Source organism: Lycorma delicatula, chromosome 7, assembly GCF_047948215.1.
Source record: "Lycorma delicatula isolate Av1 chromosome 7, ASM4794821v1, whole genome shotgun sequence".
In the NCBI taxonomy this organism is placed as follows: Eukaryota; Metazoa; Arthropoda; class Insecta; order Hemiptera; family Fulgoridae; genus Lycorma; species Lycorma delicatula.
In genome coordinates this window covers 61,534,194-61,549,928 of record NC_134461.1, presented here as the reverse complement: position 1 = coordinate 61,549,928, position 15,735 = coordinate 61,534,194, and positions in this window count along the sequence as shown.

Here is a 15,735-nt window from a genome sequence, read left to right as displayed (position 1 = left end):
AGATATATTTAATCTAAATTATACAGAAAAAGGTGATGTAAAGTCAAACGCTATTAAAGATTGGGTCACACGAAAAAAAAACAGTGTAATCTTAAGTAGTTAATCGTTGCAAAGATTATGCAACACGATACTCTCTATAAAGAGCATCAGGTGCAGTGAGAGACTGAATAATTTGCGATGAAAATTATTAATAATTTAAAAAAATCTATAACTTACAGTGAACATAAAAACGAATTTAAGAACACCTTAAAAACGTTCACACTAACTTACTTAAAATATAAAATAGGTTTCGTTTCAGGTGAAAACAAAAAACAACGGAAAACGCTATACAGCAAAATAATTCGATAAACAAAACCAACCGGCCACGAACTGACGTAATATTTTATTATATGGATATTGTGAGAGATTTCAGTAGATGTAATGAAGAAAGAAAAATTGACCGTGAAAATTATTACGACTACAGTAGGACACTTTTTCTAGATTTTTTTGATTTATTGAACGGATAATTGGTAATTAACTTTTGGATATATAAGCTAAACAAGTATAGTAGAGTATTCATTACGAATTTCCGCTGTGAAATGCGAATGGCTTGTCAGAACAAAAATAAAATTAGATTATTTGTTTAAAAGACAAAGAAATGTTACCGTTGTTCCAATTTCTGAATCAAAATTTACAAAGAAATGATCTAAGTAAATTCAGTGGATATAACATTTGTAGTAATAATCATTTTTCTAGAAATTAAAATTACAGTAGGATAACAAACATTACTACTATTAAAGACATTACGCATAAAGTAGTTACCCTCATTAATATCTAAAAGTGGCAATCATTGTAGCTGTAAAACTACCTGTTCCATCAGGGTACATAATTTTTTTTCTTTACCTTATTTCCTAGATTTATTTCTAGTGGTGTCTGCATTATATAGATTGTAGTTCACTGATAATAACTTAAAGAGGAAAACAGATTTTTCAAATTTTAGTATATAATCACAAACAATTTCTTCAGGTTAATCATCTTACTGCCTTCATATTTGAACAAAGCTCTTAAATTACTAGACGTTTTGTATTCAAAGTTGTTTTAAAAGATTTCATTCAAATTGGGATTAGCAGTAACTAGTATTAGAATATTTCCAACTGCTAATGATGGTGATAACTAGTGTGCAAAGTATTTTTTTCTTTCGTGAATATACAGACAAGTTAATGAACATATAAACATAATTTAATCAACAATGACGCTAGTCAATGTGCCTATGCTTCCCTTTCAGCACTAATATCTACTATGTATTTATGAGGTAAAATGTTAAAGAACGAAAAAGATTGTGAAGAATTTGACAAAAAAGAGAAATATATAATGTAAAATCTTATTAACCCATTAGTCACCTTCCTGTTGCGTAAAGTACGAGGGTTATTTTTTTTCAATGACCGATCGGTCACGAAATTAAAACCACAGTGAAAATAAAAAAAATGTTATTTGTAACAAGTACTTGCATAGTTACGCTATTTCTCTACATAGTCGCCACTCCAATTTAGACATTTGTCGTAGCGTGGTACCAACTTTCCAATACCCTCGTCATAGAACGGCCTGTGTTTTCAGCCATGTTTCTACGCTGGTCTGCAACTCGATGTCTGTACCAAAATGTTGTCCTCCTAGCCAGCGTTTCATGTGAGCAAAGAGATGAAAATCGGATGGAGCTAAGTCCGGGCAGTATGGTGGATGATCAGCTTATTTGTTACAGCTGCAGTGTGCGGCCGAGCATTGTCAACATTCCTGATGACAACATTCCTCTCCGCTTATTCTTATTCATCCACCATTTAGCCCGGACTTGGCTCCATCCGATTTTCACCTCTTTGGTCACATGAAACGCTGGCTAGGAGGACAACATTTTGGCACAGACATCGAGTTGCTACTCATAGAGATCCGTGTGTTTCATCGGGGAGGTAACAATTATTTTATAGTGGTCTCCATAAGGGGTTAGATAAATAGAAAATGAAAGTCAATTAGAACTAGTCCACAAATTTTATATTTACTCTGTGTAGCAAGAAAAATTAACAACTTTTTACCCCAAAAAGAAATTATATATCTAGGACTAGATCTTTATCTAACTTGAAGAATGCATGTATTATCGAAAATGAATGCAAAAATTTAAGTTTACGATAAATATAACGATTAATTGAACATAAAACTAAATTATCTTTATCCTGTAAATTTACTGTATACCACTCGATTCTTATACCAATTTGACTGTGATATATACAAGTGCTAGGTAAAGCCTTTTCAAGCAAAACTACTCAAGAAATTTTTTTAAATCCAGTGGTATATGTATTTTTATTAAGATCTTAAAATAAATAATTTAAAAAAAGAAATAGAAAAATTTACTTTACATTCTCTTTCTATGAAACATGAGATCTTGCCGATTTTGAGGGGGCATGAGTGCTCAGTGATACAGCGTAGCTGGACCGAAGGTGCAACCATATCGGAGAGGTATCTGTTGAGAGCCAGATGTTGAAAGAGGGCAGCAACTCTTTCAGTAGTTATTAAGGGCATAGGTCAGGACGACTTAAACGGCAGTATCAACATCACTCAATCCTCTGAGTACTGCGCAGCTGAAAGTAGTATACTTACATTAACAACAAAGCATTAATGAGCATTCTAATCTATTCCCCTTAACCTCCTTTATAGTAGTACTTTTCTAGTAGTTTTATAAGGATATTGTACAATTTATTCGAATTAATTGACAGATAAACGTTAGATTAATTATTGCACAAATCTGGAATTTGTAATCAATTTTTTCCATCGTTTGTTTATAGTCACATCAACAACAACAGACATTAGCGACTTACATAAAACTAAGTTATCAGAAATACTTAGACAATAAACATCGAACATTAAATAAGAAACTGAAACATGAATAACAAGTATTGGAACATCACCATTAGACTATTTTCAATGTGCACACAGAACTCCGTAATGGATCTCACGAAAGCAAAACCGCCAAATTAAGTTCTTCATCCTACTACCACAGAAAAACCGCAAAAGTCTTTTGATGTATTTGTTTCGGTGAGTAAAGCCTTCATATCTGAACCCAGGTTTACTTTTTTCAAAGAGACCCGAACATTAGGAAATCTATTAGCAAGTGGTTTACAGACCTTTTTAAATTGCATTTCTCACAGTTCTGCTGAGAAGAACCAAATAGATAGGCGTAGGTTATCTTTACAGGTCCAATCCCCAGCCGAGTAGAATGATTTGGTCTGTTCTGTAGTTTGGGATAAAAGGTTTCTGGAAGACTTTCTCCAGGATACCATGTAAGGCTGTGGGAGCACTCAACAGCCAGAACTTATTCCACTGAGTACGAAGTTTGACACGGACTTAACAGTCCGTGTCAAACTGAAATGTTAGAAGTCGCTCTAACATTTTAATTCGGGAGACCATTTATTGCCGCTTTCTTGACGGGCTCACCAGCCCGTTCATTCCCGAGGATGGCGCAATGGCTCGGGAACCATGTGAATGTAACTGTAAAATTTTTAGTTTGTTTGTTAATTAGTTATATAATTTTGTTATTTTCATAAATCACATGCATTAATATTGAAATTGTCATTTTCTTCTTCATACTATTTAATGGCTATTTGTCATTATGTTAATTATCATATTCTAATTATTGATAGAATGTTCTAAATCAATGAAAATTTGAGAAAATTATTTGATATTAAATTATATTTTGATTATTGTTATTATCTTATAATTACATCAGTATTAATTATATATCCAACTTTTCATAAGTTGAAGTTATTTAAAATATTATATTATATTATTAAAATATTTTAGTATAACGTAGATATTTATTTTCAGTGTTTTGACAAAATTATAATATTGCAGCTATTAAAAATGTGTAGCTTAATAAAGTAAGATTAATTATTTATAAAATTCATGTTTTATAGACGTGTAATACGTTAATTTATTAAACTTTAATGCATTTTTTTTTCAACATTATGAGGCAAATTTTATTTTTACCAGAGTTAATTTAAATATTTCGTGAGTACTACTCATAATAAATTAATATTCTTTTTTTACGTGATTATTTATTGTCATATAAATTTCACTATTTTTAATATTTTAAAACGTTTAAAAATATAACAACTACCATATAATTTACATAAAATATCAACATTTATTAATTACAATCATTAAATATTTGTAGCCTATTTCAAATTAAGTAATATTATTTCATTACTGCAGGATAATATTGTTTCTTGTTAATCTAGAACTGTTTCTATGTTTCGGTTGTAGTTAATATCTGTGTTATTATGAGTTTAGCCGAATGATAATTGATTGAAATACAAATCTTTTGTGCGCATGCACAATACATAGTGACACACTACATGACTAAATTAACGCACATCTGAACTTGATCGCCACAAGTCTATGATCAGCTCCTATCTCTGACGTAACCAAGGAAATTTGTGAACTATCAAATTGTGAATGAGTTAAATGAAATAGTTACCTGGTCTTTTTTTTGTTAATAAAAATATTTAATTATATTGTTAATAATATTTTCTCTATTAATATACGGTTTATTATATTTCCGTATTTGTCCTATCTAATGGTTAAATGAATGCAAAATAAATACTAAAGAGACAGTGAATTGACGATTAAGTAACAAAGAAACTAATAGTTAAATTTAATTGTAATTAAATATTCCATAAATAGACAACGTATAAAGGAATATTAATAACTCTGCTGAATACAAATAGTAAAAATAATAATAATAAAAAAGGTTATTGTATTTATTAGAAACAGTAAAACAATATATCAATGCCCACTATTCAGTTCATGAACATCTGTAAAAGATGTTAACAACGCGTTTGTACTTGTATGACTGATGAGTCAACTAGTGGTTTAGAAGTGAATTAGTTCGCATTCTTTTCAGTATGCGAGTGTTAACTTGTTCGTGCGATACAAATACTCTATGTATATTATAAAAATATACCTTTACTAGCCGGTCAAGGCCCGTTTCACTTGCCCTTCCCGTTTGGATCCCATTGTGTTCATAATTTTCATGCTTGTTAGAGAATAATACTAATAAATATCAATTAAAGCTGTTCAGTTTGTAAAAACTATCAGTTATTGTAATTTCTTCAGAGCAACGGTTTAACAGCAAAGGACTCGAAACTTTAAATTATCTGAAGTATGCGGGAGAATACTCCTCCGAATAGTCAGTCCCCCAGAATAGTCGGTCCCGTCTTAAAAATCGTAATTGTATCTGGTTACCCGTCCTTAGTACGGGTAATGCAATATTTTGGAGATACGGTTCGTAGCATTATCCGACAACCACCACGAGGAGGTAACCGTACTTCGTTTCTCTTTTTTTTATTTATGTTTTTTTATTTTTTTTTATTTTATGCTTTTAACTTGTTTGCATATTTGTTTTTTTTATGGAATAGTTTTTGAACAACATAATCTAAAAAATAGACTTATGCAATATTTACAGGTTTTCTCTCTGAGATATATATATTTAGATTGTTCCCAGAAGACGCTGACTCCATTCATTTGCACATGTGAGAAACATTGACTGTCCAAGTGGGGTCCATACACTTAAAGCGTCTGCCGTTCTGATTTATTTATTGTCATCAAAAAAAAAAAAAATACTTTTAGTGAAAACTGGAGGTGCTTGAAAGTGAAGGTCATTTAAAGGATTGTACGTCGTTCACCTTCGCACCTTTCAAGGTACTTTTATCAATAGCCGGAAGAAATATCGAGAAAAAAATTAAACACTGCAAGTTTTCTTCAAATTCAATTTGACCAATGGTATAGCCATAGTCAAGTTGAATCCATAGTAAGGAACATAGTCCGGTTATTACCGCTAACCATTATAACGAGTATCATCTTGAAACGGTAATACATTTATACGGTAAAGGCAATAGCTCTATGTTCTTTTTATGTTTCTGAAAAATTTCCTCTCAATCGGTAGAGTAGTTTTTGCGTAAAGGAGTAAAACGCAAGAATGGCGGGAGTTTTAGTATTTCTCCCTACAGATCGCAGAGCCTGGACAATGTCCCTTGCTGTTGTATCTTTCTGTTATCGGGCGGGTTTCATGGGTTATTTAGTGGCGGTTATAAATTTTAAGTTTTATTTATGGACGGATTTGGTGATTTGCATTCCTATCCGTATGGACAAACGTGAAAATTATTTACTGGGTCTGACCGTGGGAGACTAAGCTTTAGAGCCTCGTGCTCCCGGCGTTATTCCCCTTCAGTCCGTCCGCTGAAGTCCTTTCGGTAATAGTACCTTATGAGCTAGCAGGAATACGCCTACCGCGGTCCTAGTTATTTGGAGGAGTCACATGTGCTGACTGAATTAAATTGTAAGTTTTGCGGATGGTGGTGGTTAAGAGAGTTGATTATAGACCATTATCTTCTTTTGTGGCTGCCCTTCCTGCTGTTTCTCTGCTTGGCTCTTCTTTCGGACTTCAGTTCGTGGCGGTGAATATATATATATATATATATATATATATACGTATGTACACGTGTATAATAGATAACAAAAAAAAAATTATTAATAGCCTTCTAAATTTGTTTATAACGTTAAATAAATTATTTATTTTTACCGAAATAAATTTTCGTAGAATCATATTTTAATAAATGTTTATACATCTTATTTTTTGTATTTTTAAAGTTTATATTTTATAATTTAACTGGGTAAGTATTTATTTACAATTTTCGAATTTTTATAAAAAATATAAAAAATAATAATAATTAATTAAATATTGGTATTAAAAAAAAAAAAAATCTCTACGTCTATGAACAGTAACTCTTTCGTATATTCCACAATTATAAATGTGATTCGTTATTAATAATAATAAGAATATTAAGAAGAAAATTATGTAACAGAACCACCGTATTGGAAATATCTTTTTTTTTGTTTCTAATAAATAAATTTTTAAAATATACAACAAAATGTAAAACGATTGTAAAAATTTGAATAATTACTAATTTATAAAACATTGAATTTTAATTTTAATATTTGGAAAATTTTATATCGTAAAAACATTAATTTTTTGTTTCCTAACTAACCTTAGTTGTATTATTGTTTTTAAAATAAAATTGCTTCATGATAGAATTTAATAACTCCGTTAACTTTAGATACACGCGAATGTGGTTCAATTCTCAGTAAAAAAAATACACATACTATAGTTATTTTTGAATTTTTAACCACGTGAGAGGTCAATAAACGAATCGATTTATCCTGCAAAGACGTTTGTACTCAACCGAACTCCACATTCCATATGGTCAGTTCCGATTATTTGTCCTTGACTTGAAATATGTGTAGTGATAGATAAAAAATAACAGAAAAATAATCGGAAGTTTTTAATTTTATTTTTCTCTTAATCGTAAAAATAACAAATTAAAACACAAATAAAATAAAAATTTGATGTGGACACCACCACATGATGTACACCTATTAAATTATATATACACATTTTTTTTTTAAAATGAAAATTACAAAAACTTTGTTACATTAATAACTTCTGATATTTTTTCTTTATTGTTGTTATTGAATTATTTATTGTAATTTTGTTTTTTAGAATCACAGGTTAATAATTATTAGTAAATCATCAAGGTTAGGTTTTTATTTGAATAAAAAAATTAAAAAAAAGAGATTCGAACCGATGTATACCTTATAAGATCCAAATATTTCATTAATTAAAATTTTATTTCGTTATCACCCTGAAACCAATGAAAATAAGTACCACTTATAACATATCGTTGAAACCCTCTCAATGAGGGCTTATGACTGCAGTTAAGAAAAAGTATAAAAACGAAATTTTTGGATTTTGGGCTTTTTTGGACACTTTTAGTCCAATCGATTGCACCCGAAAAGAGAGGTGCAAACAAGATGTTACAACAGTCATAAATCCAAACTTTCAACATCCTACGGCTAATCGTTTTTGAGTTATGCGAGCGAGATATATACGAACGTACAGACGTCACGCCGAAACTAGTCAAAATGGAAATGTACAAGTTCGGTGTCTCACACCTTATATCTTCAGAACTACTCGACCTATTTTTACCGAACTTGTTCAGATTACTTCTGTATATAGGGCATTGATGCCGTTAAATTTTCAACTTAAACGGTCAAGGGGGTGAGACTGTAGAGGAAGGTCACCCTCAATACCTTGAGATTTTGCCTAATTAAGGTCTTATTTTTCTTGGGCACATTTGTTAACAATTAAAAATAATAATATTTGAAAAATACGTTTGGAAAATTGCACTCCCACGTCAAAAAATGTTGTAGATGTACTAGTGGCTTAGTGATTGTAGTGTGTAATTAGCACAGAGTGTGCTAATGACAAGAGCGCTAGTATAGCACTAATATAGAGCTGCTGTAGTCGTCACTCTCTCTCTTTTTTCTGTTTACCTCTGGAGCTACCGTAAGGTAAATGAAGTTTAGTCTTGTACAGTCTCAAATCGAGCATTCCTAAAATGTGCAATTAATTAAAATCCAACCACCAAAGAAAAACAATATCCACGATTTAGCATTCAAATCCGTAAAAAAGTAGTTACTTCTGTTAGGATTTGAACCTTAGACTTGACTTCGAAATCAGCTGTTTTTACCCGGTGGCTGTAGTGGTCTACTATGTTATATAACGTCACAGGAAAGCGGTCAAATTAAATAAATGAATAATATTTAAAGTGTAAAAAAGTATTTAAAGTAACCGCTAGTACCGCCACATCCGCACGAATGAAATACAGTATGCGCGCGCGTGCGCTTTAGTTAGAATCATTGAATTAAATAAATAAAAAATATTTTTAAATAAAATGATAAATATATTAAAAGTTGTGTGTGTAAGCCGTGTATCAGAAAAAGGCCGCGCGACGGTAAAGTCCTACAACTGTGCTGTTAGCTTTTTTCAAAATTAAGTTGGTGGGGATATCGTGGAAAAACCAATTTTGATTTTCTTCAAAGACTACTTAAAAAAAAAAATGTCAAATTTTACCTCTAATGCTTATATAACTACCCAATCATTTTTTTCAAAAATCAACCCCCTTAAATTTAAATATTAGTTTTTTGTTGTTTTGCTTCGTGAAATATTTTTTAAAATTTCCTTATAAGCTATGCATTTTTATTTTTTATTTTAGAGCCATCAAGAAATGTGTAATATTTTTTTTTTTAATTTTTGGTTTCAGACCATAAATTCAAAAAAAAATATTGTAATGAAAAAGCTGTACAGGGTTTACGTTAACAACGTAAAATATTGTAGGAATCTTTAACTTATTCTGGTATTAATTATGATGAATTGAAATTTCATAATCTGTTTATGTATTATATTCATAAATTATGTGAGTGTGTCCGTAAAATAATGAAAAATGAAAGAACACTGAAAGTAAATTATTTAAAACAGCTTTTTTCGTAAAACAAATTTTATGGTATAAAAATGTATTTTTTGAGATATTAGTAGAAAATTTTAAACGTACGTACAAATAGTTTAATAAGTTCTTTCTTTAATAAAAATGTCATTAACTAATTATTAATAAATTTCTTCCCGTACTGAATTATTTGTACATTTTCAAAATCCCTGGAAAGAAATCCAGTCAAATTAGTTCTCGAGTAACCAACCTCGCAATTCCGTATAGACTGGACCACTAAAATTATACTAAGTTTTTTTTGTAACATCAGAGTATGCTTAGCAAAATATTCGTATAAGATCATCTGCTCTTTAATGATTCTAAAATTGTTTAATTTGTCTTCTTCATTGTTCCTTCGTTCTTCCTTTCCTTTTTACTTTCCTTGCATCATAGCGAGAGCTATGCTGCAAGAATGAAAATATGGCAATCAGTCAAAAAATTTGGAAAGGGTTTTTACATTTTTCTACGAGTCGTGACCCAGGAATCCCCAAAAACAAGAAAAAATGGGGAAGTAATGTTTGTACCTATGACGGCGTGTTTGAACTTTAAGAACTTTTGACTGGATGAACCGATTTTGATGACATTTGGCGCAGAGACTTGAACAGATTCGGGAAGTTTGTTGCTTAAGGTTTAGGGTCAATATCTTCAGGGAGTGTTGGTAGATAGTTTTTGTGGTAAAATTTCTCAAAATATTGCAAACATAACCCCTCTTTATAGTAAGTTCAGTACATGCGTGCATGCATATCATACCATTTAAAAAAAAATAGTTTTGTCCCAGAATTCCCCCTTCAACAAAAATCTAAAACGTCTATTTTCTTATTTATTGCATATTTTAACTGCATATTAAGTGCATGTGACCCCCAAAAAGATACGATGGGGGCAATACTCGGGTTCGGGGAGCCGATCAAAGTTTAAGAATAGTGAATATTATAAAAACTTTTTTTTTTTAAATGTAATATTATTAAAAAGCTTTAAATAATATTACAGTAAAATTTCATCATAATTCAACCTCACCCTCTGAAACGTAATGTTATGTAACATTTTATTGGTTGTTCATCTTATAATTCGATTGTTTTACTTTCTTCAATTTAACCTAGTGAACGTAGAAAAAAAATAAAATTGTAGAGGGTGATTTTGGAGGTGGGGTGCAGAAAAAATAAAAATACCGATTTTTAGTTGACTGATTTTTGCTCTAGTTAATTTTTATGTAATCTTAGGAATGATTAAAGGGTAAAAGAAATACTAATTCTAATAATTTAGATAGCTGGAAAGGTAAACATTTTAAAAAATCCATTAGTTGATGAAGAAATTATAAATAAAAGTCAAATATTTGTATGAATTATTATTCCCTAAGGTTGATGTATCTCTTAACTAATATCCATAAAATCTAAAACTTATCTCTGTTTTTAATGTAAGAAAAAAGACAGATGAAATAAAATTTCTTTACCTGATGTCTTTGTATTATCTTCACAGATTTTGCTAACTCTCCTGAGTAAGTCGTAAAAGAAGCTTTTTATAATTAAAACTTAATTAAATTTTTTTTAAATGCATCATCTCTATTACATATTATCACATACAAACCAACTAAATTTCATTAAATATAGGTGTTATTCCCATAAAACTTCATTTAGTTAATATATTTTAAGCTAAATAATATAAAAAGTTCAAACTCCTTTTTAATTTATTAATTTGTATAATTTATAAGAATTATTATTATTACATTTTATATAATTTTTATTTATTATTATTATTATTATTATTATTATTACCTATTTATATAAAAAATGTGCTCGTCACATTAAACATTAAAACTTCCTAGTTATTCTATTAATTTAAGTTTGTAATTGTAGAAACAAAAATATTAATGATTAAATTATCTGGATATCATTTTTATTTTACTTTTTTGTAGCATCAGAATAATATCCGACTATTTTTATGTAAACCGTACAATTCCTTTTGAGGAAATGAGTTTCTATTTAAATGAATCGTGTTGTGTTCAAATTTCAATTTTACATTCACAGTTAATGTGTCTGTATTGAATGAATTTTATGTATCATTCCTTTATTCATTTTGTTTTATTATATTATTATTTTTTTAAATAATGAATTATGTTAGGTAGTCTAACTTTAACAAAATAAAAAAAATTATATCCATCTTACCCGCAAAAGAGATGTGTTTTTTTCGAGATCGTTCGGTTTATTTAAGATCTTTCGATTTTTATCATCAGGAGATAAAAATACTATCAGTCAAAAATTAAAATAATTACACAAACATGACTTGTATGAATGTCAAAATTATGCTCGAAATATTTTAAGGTATTTTAATTTTTGACTTATTTTATTATATTTATCTCCTGATGATGGTTTGAAATAAACCTAAAGATCTCGAGAAAACACATATTTTTTGCTGGTAAGGTGGATATAAAATTTTTAGTTATTTTTCTTTTTAATAAAAAAGTTATCAGCAAAAACCATGTTTAAGAAATTTGTCTAACTTTCCTAGATTAGAAACGTTTTTTCTTCTTTTTTTCATGAATATTGTGTGTGTATGTGTGATTGCTACGTGTGTATTATATATATAATTCCATTAATTCCAAGCTTTGCAAGATTTAAACTCGGAATATTGGGATGAAAGAGAAAAATATCACTCCTTCACGAAAGATGGCGTTTTACTAGTTAATTACTTATTCGTTACTGATTTTACATATACATATATATTTTCTTATCAATCATATTTTTTTTTAATTTATTGTCTATAAATCTATCATTCCCTGAATCAGGAAATATTTCTGGAGAGATATAGTATATTTTGTATTTGTACACGGTCAAATAAACAAATTACTATTATTTTTATTATTATTACATAAAACAATCATCTCTGAAATCTGAACATTTCCTTAAACCGAACTATTTTAATTATCTAGGATAACTTTGATCTTACTATAACTCTGGTTATCTGTGTGTTTAATCACACACAAAGATACACACGCGCTCGCGCGCACACACACACACACACACACACACACATACACAAAGAGAGAGAGAGAGACAAGCGTATTTGTTGTATCTAAGCTTATATTAAACATTAAATTTTCAAGTACAGTGATGTATTTCAGTAAAACCCATTGTAATCAAAGTACATGATTAGTTTTCATGATAGAGGATTGTTATATATTTGAAATACATGCGAAGCCGGTTGGATGCAGTGTATAAAATAACCTTATATACAAGTAATTCCCCTGTTAATACAGTGGTGAGGGCCCTGTTAAAAGGGAGTGAGACCCTCGGGGTTGAACAGGTGGATACAACAGGTGCGTTGATATACAGCGCACGCGTAAACTTTGTGATCCAGGGGGCTGGTTTGAAACCCGACAGTATGCGTCTGCGACCCGCCCTTAACGATTCAAAACGGATCCCGCGCTTATTGTGTAGTATTTTTTAACATTTCTTATTATATTAATCTTCAGTTGGTTTTATTTCTTTTTAAATAATTTTAAAATATAAATTTTATTAATATATACTTGATGTTTTTATTAAATTTTTTGGTAGTTATTAAGTAATATTTTATTGATATTTATGTATAACGGTACGTATTTATTTTTATTCTATATATACATATAAAAATTGTAAATTATCAGAAAATAGATTCTTTGGAAACAGTAGATACTTCATAACTGTATTTTTTTTTTTTTATGTTACGGTCTTTAGATTAAACTTATCATGACGTGTAGCCTGATATTAGGCTACTTCACTAGATAAATATCTTTAATATGAACATAAGTTTGCATAAGAACACAAATTGTAGTAATAATATGTTAATTTATTATCGTGTACTACTTCTCTAAAACAATTTTCAAGGAAAAATTACGTATACTCACCTAGTGTAGGCAGAGGAAACTTATTTCCAAATAAGTAAACTTAAATATTCCCTCCTGGATAAAAAGTACATTATAACTTAGTATATCATACGTTAGCATTTTTTATTTTTATTGTTTTTATTAGGTGGTTAACTATCTATGCGTTACCTTTTAAAAATTAAAACAATTCGTCAGTCAAATAATTTCAGTGTTTTTACATCTTAGCTAAAGATAGCTAAAAACAAGCATGAATTTATTATTCTTTAAATGAACAAGGAAAAATAGGAATATAAGTACCCGGTAAACCTATATATTGAATTAATTTTTTTTTAATTTTGTTTTTTTTTATTAATTTTATATCTAATATGATGATATGATCGAATATGCTCAGTCAGCAGTAGAAAATGTTTATTTCTTAGAAACATTCAAGGCTAAACAAAATCAAAAATTGTATCATCTCTTATTGCGATAGAAAACAGGAATATAGTTGTACATTTGTACATAGTGTCACAAATAATGTTATATCCTCAAATATGATGAAATTCAAAAGTATGTTAAAAATTCTTTTATTACTAATGCTTTGTTTTAATTGACTCAAATTAATAAATATATATATATTTTTATTATAAAATAGAAGAAATAGAAAGTTTGTTATTAAGCACAGACGAGTAGTTTTCTGAAAAAAAAGATTAATTTAAATTATACATCAATTAAATTTAACAATGCAAAAATCCTAAATAAAAAACTTTTTTTGCCTAAAATTTGTTAAACTATAATTTAAAATTACCTTCATCTTAAGCTCAAAAATATAACAATATGAATTTATAAAATATCAGTATTAATTATATACAAATATTATATAATGATAAATTACACAATAAATTATAATAAATAAAATTATTACTCGTTAAAAATGACCAAATAACAATGGTAGATACTACTACTGTAAAAATATTTTTGTAGTAGCATATATTTCTTGTTGAACAGGTTTTATTGTGTACGTTTTTTCTTCAGTAATAAAAATAATAAAACATGGCGTAAAAATAATTTAATTGTATATAATTAAGAATATACAAAACGCAACGATGGTCTTTAAATCAATTCTATTTAACAATAATCAGTCTAAACATAAACCTGTCAGAAAGAGGATTATTGATTTCTTTATAAGAATTTAATCATAGATTCTTTATATTTAACAGAATTCCTGTATTTCTTTTGTTGCTAATTGAGTAGCATATACCACAAAAGAATTTACAATATTAAATATTGCAAAGTAATCAGTTTTTAAAGGTAAAATTAATTTTATATATGAAAGAGGGTAAATTTGATATTAATATGGTGATTATACATCATTACTAGTAATTCTGATTAATCATCTGGAATGTTGGTGAATTTAATAAATGTATAGCAATTTATTAAGTACTAGTATACCGGTCATTTTACATATTCTCTATAGCAACTACATATTTTACATATCAGTACAACTCGGCTATAAGCAGAATTGATAAATTTATTATTTAAATAATCAAAACATTATTGTTAATTAGGTTTGGATAACGAAACCTAACCTACGCTGGCTTCGCTCGCTAACCTCGACCAATTAACGTAAAATATCAAATTATACTCGTATATGTTATTCTCCAACAATGGAGGCGATTAACCGGTAATTATGCATAATCACCGGATTAATCAAATACCGTATAGATATCATAAAGGTACCGTATAGATTACGTACACTAATATCCGCATCGAAGCTTCGCCACACTATATGGTTACTTGCGTTTCTCGTCGCGGTAAGGGGATGTTTAGCTGATCAGGGCGAACGAAGGAAGCCCTTCCCGACTCTCCAGGGGGCTTTGCCCCAGTCTGGATCTCCCAGTGTTTATTGAATTCATGTTTGTGGGAATAACAATGATAAATAAAATTTGGTTGGTCTAGTGAATTAGACTGACTAGTAGTCGAATTTTCTGCATATTCAAGTTAATTATGTGAGAAAAATCATCATTGAAAAATAAAATATATTATTACTTAAAACACAAACAAAAATATTTTATATTTTATATGTCGGGAATTTCGTAATCGGATGGCTTTTCTGACTCCAACTGTCTGGGGGATGAATAAACGTGTATTTTAACTTTATACAATTTTACGTTTGTTGAAATTTTGTATCAATTTAGTCTATATAAAATCGCCATCTAAATTTACCCTTTATTTATTTATCAATTATTGAATATTTCTGCATAATTCAATTTTTATTTTATCCAATCAGATGAATTTATCAAAAGAGGTAGAATTGGAACTACTATTATATTTTATTAAATTTCCTTAAATATTTTTCCATCATTTTCCTAAAAATTGTTTGTAGTGTTTTATTATGGACATTTTTTTCTACCAAATTTAAAAATTGCGTTAACTTATCACGTATGTTAGTTTATCTTCTTAGAAATATTAATTAAATTATAGGGAAATATAATAGCT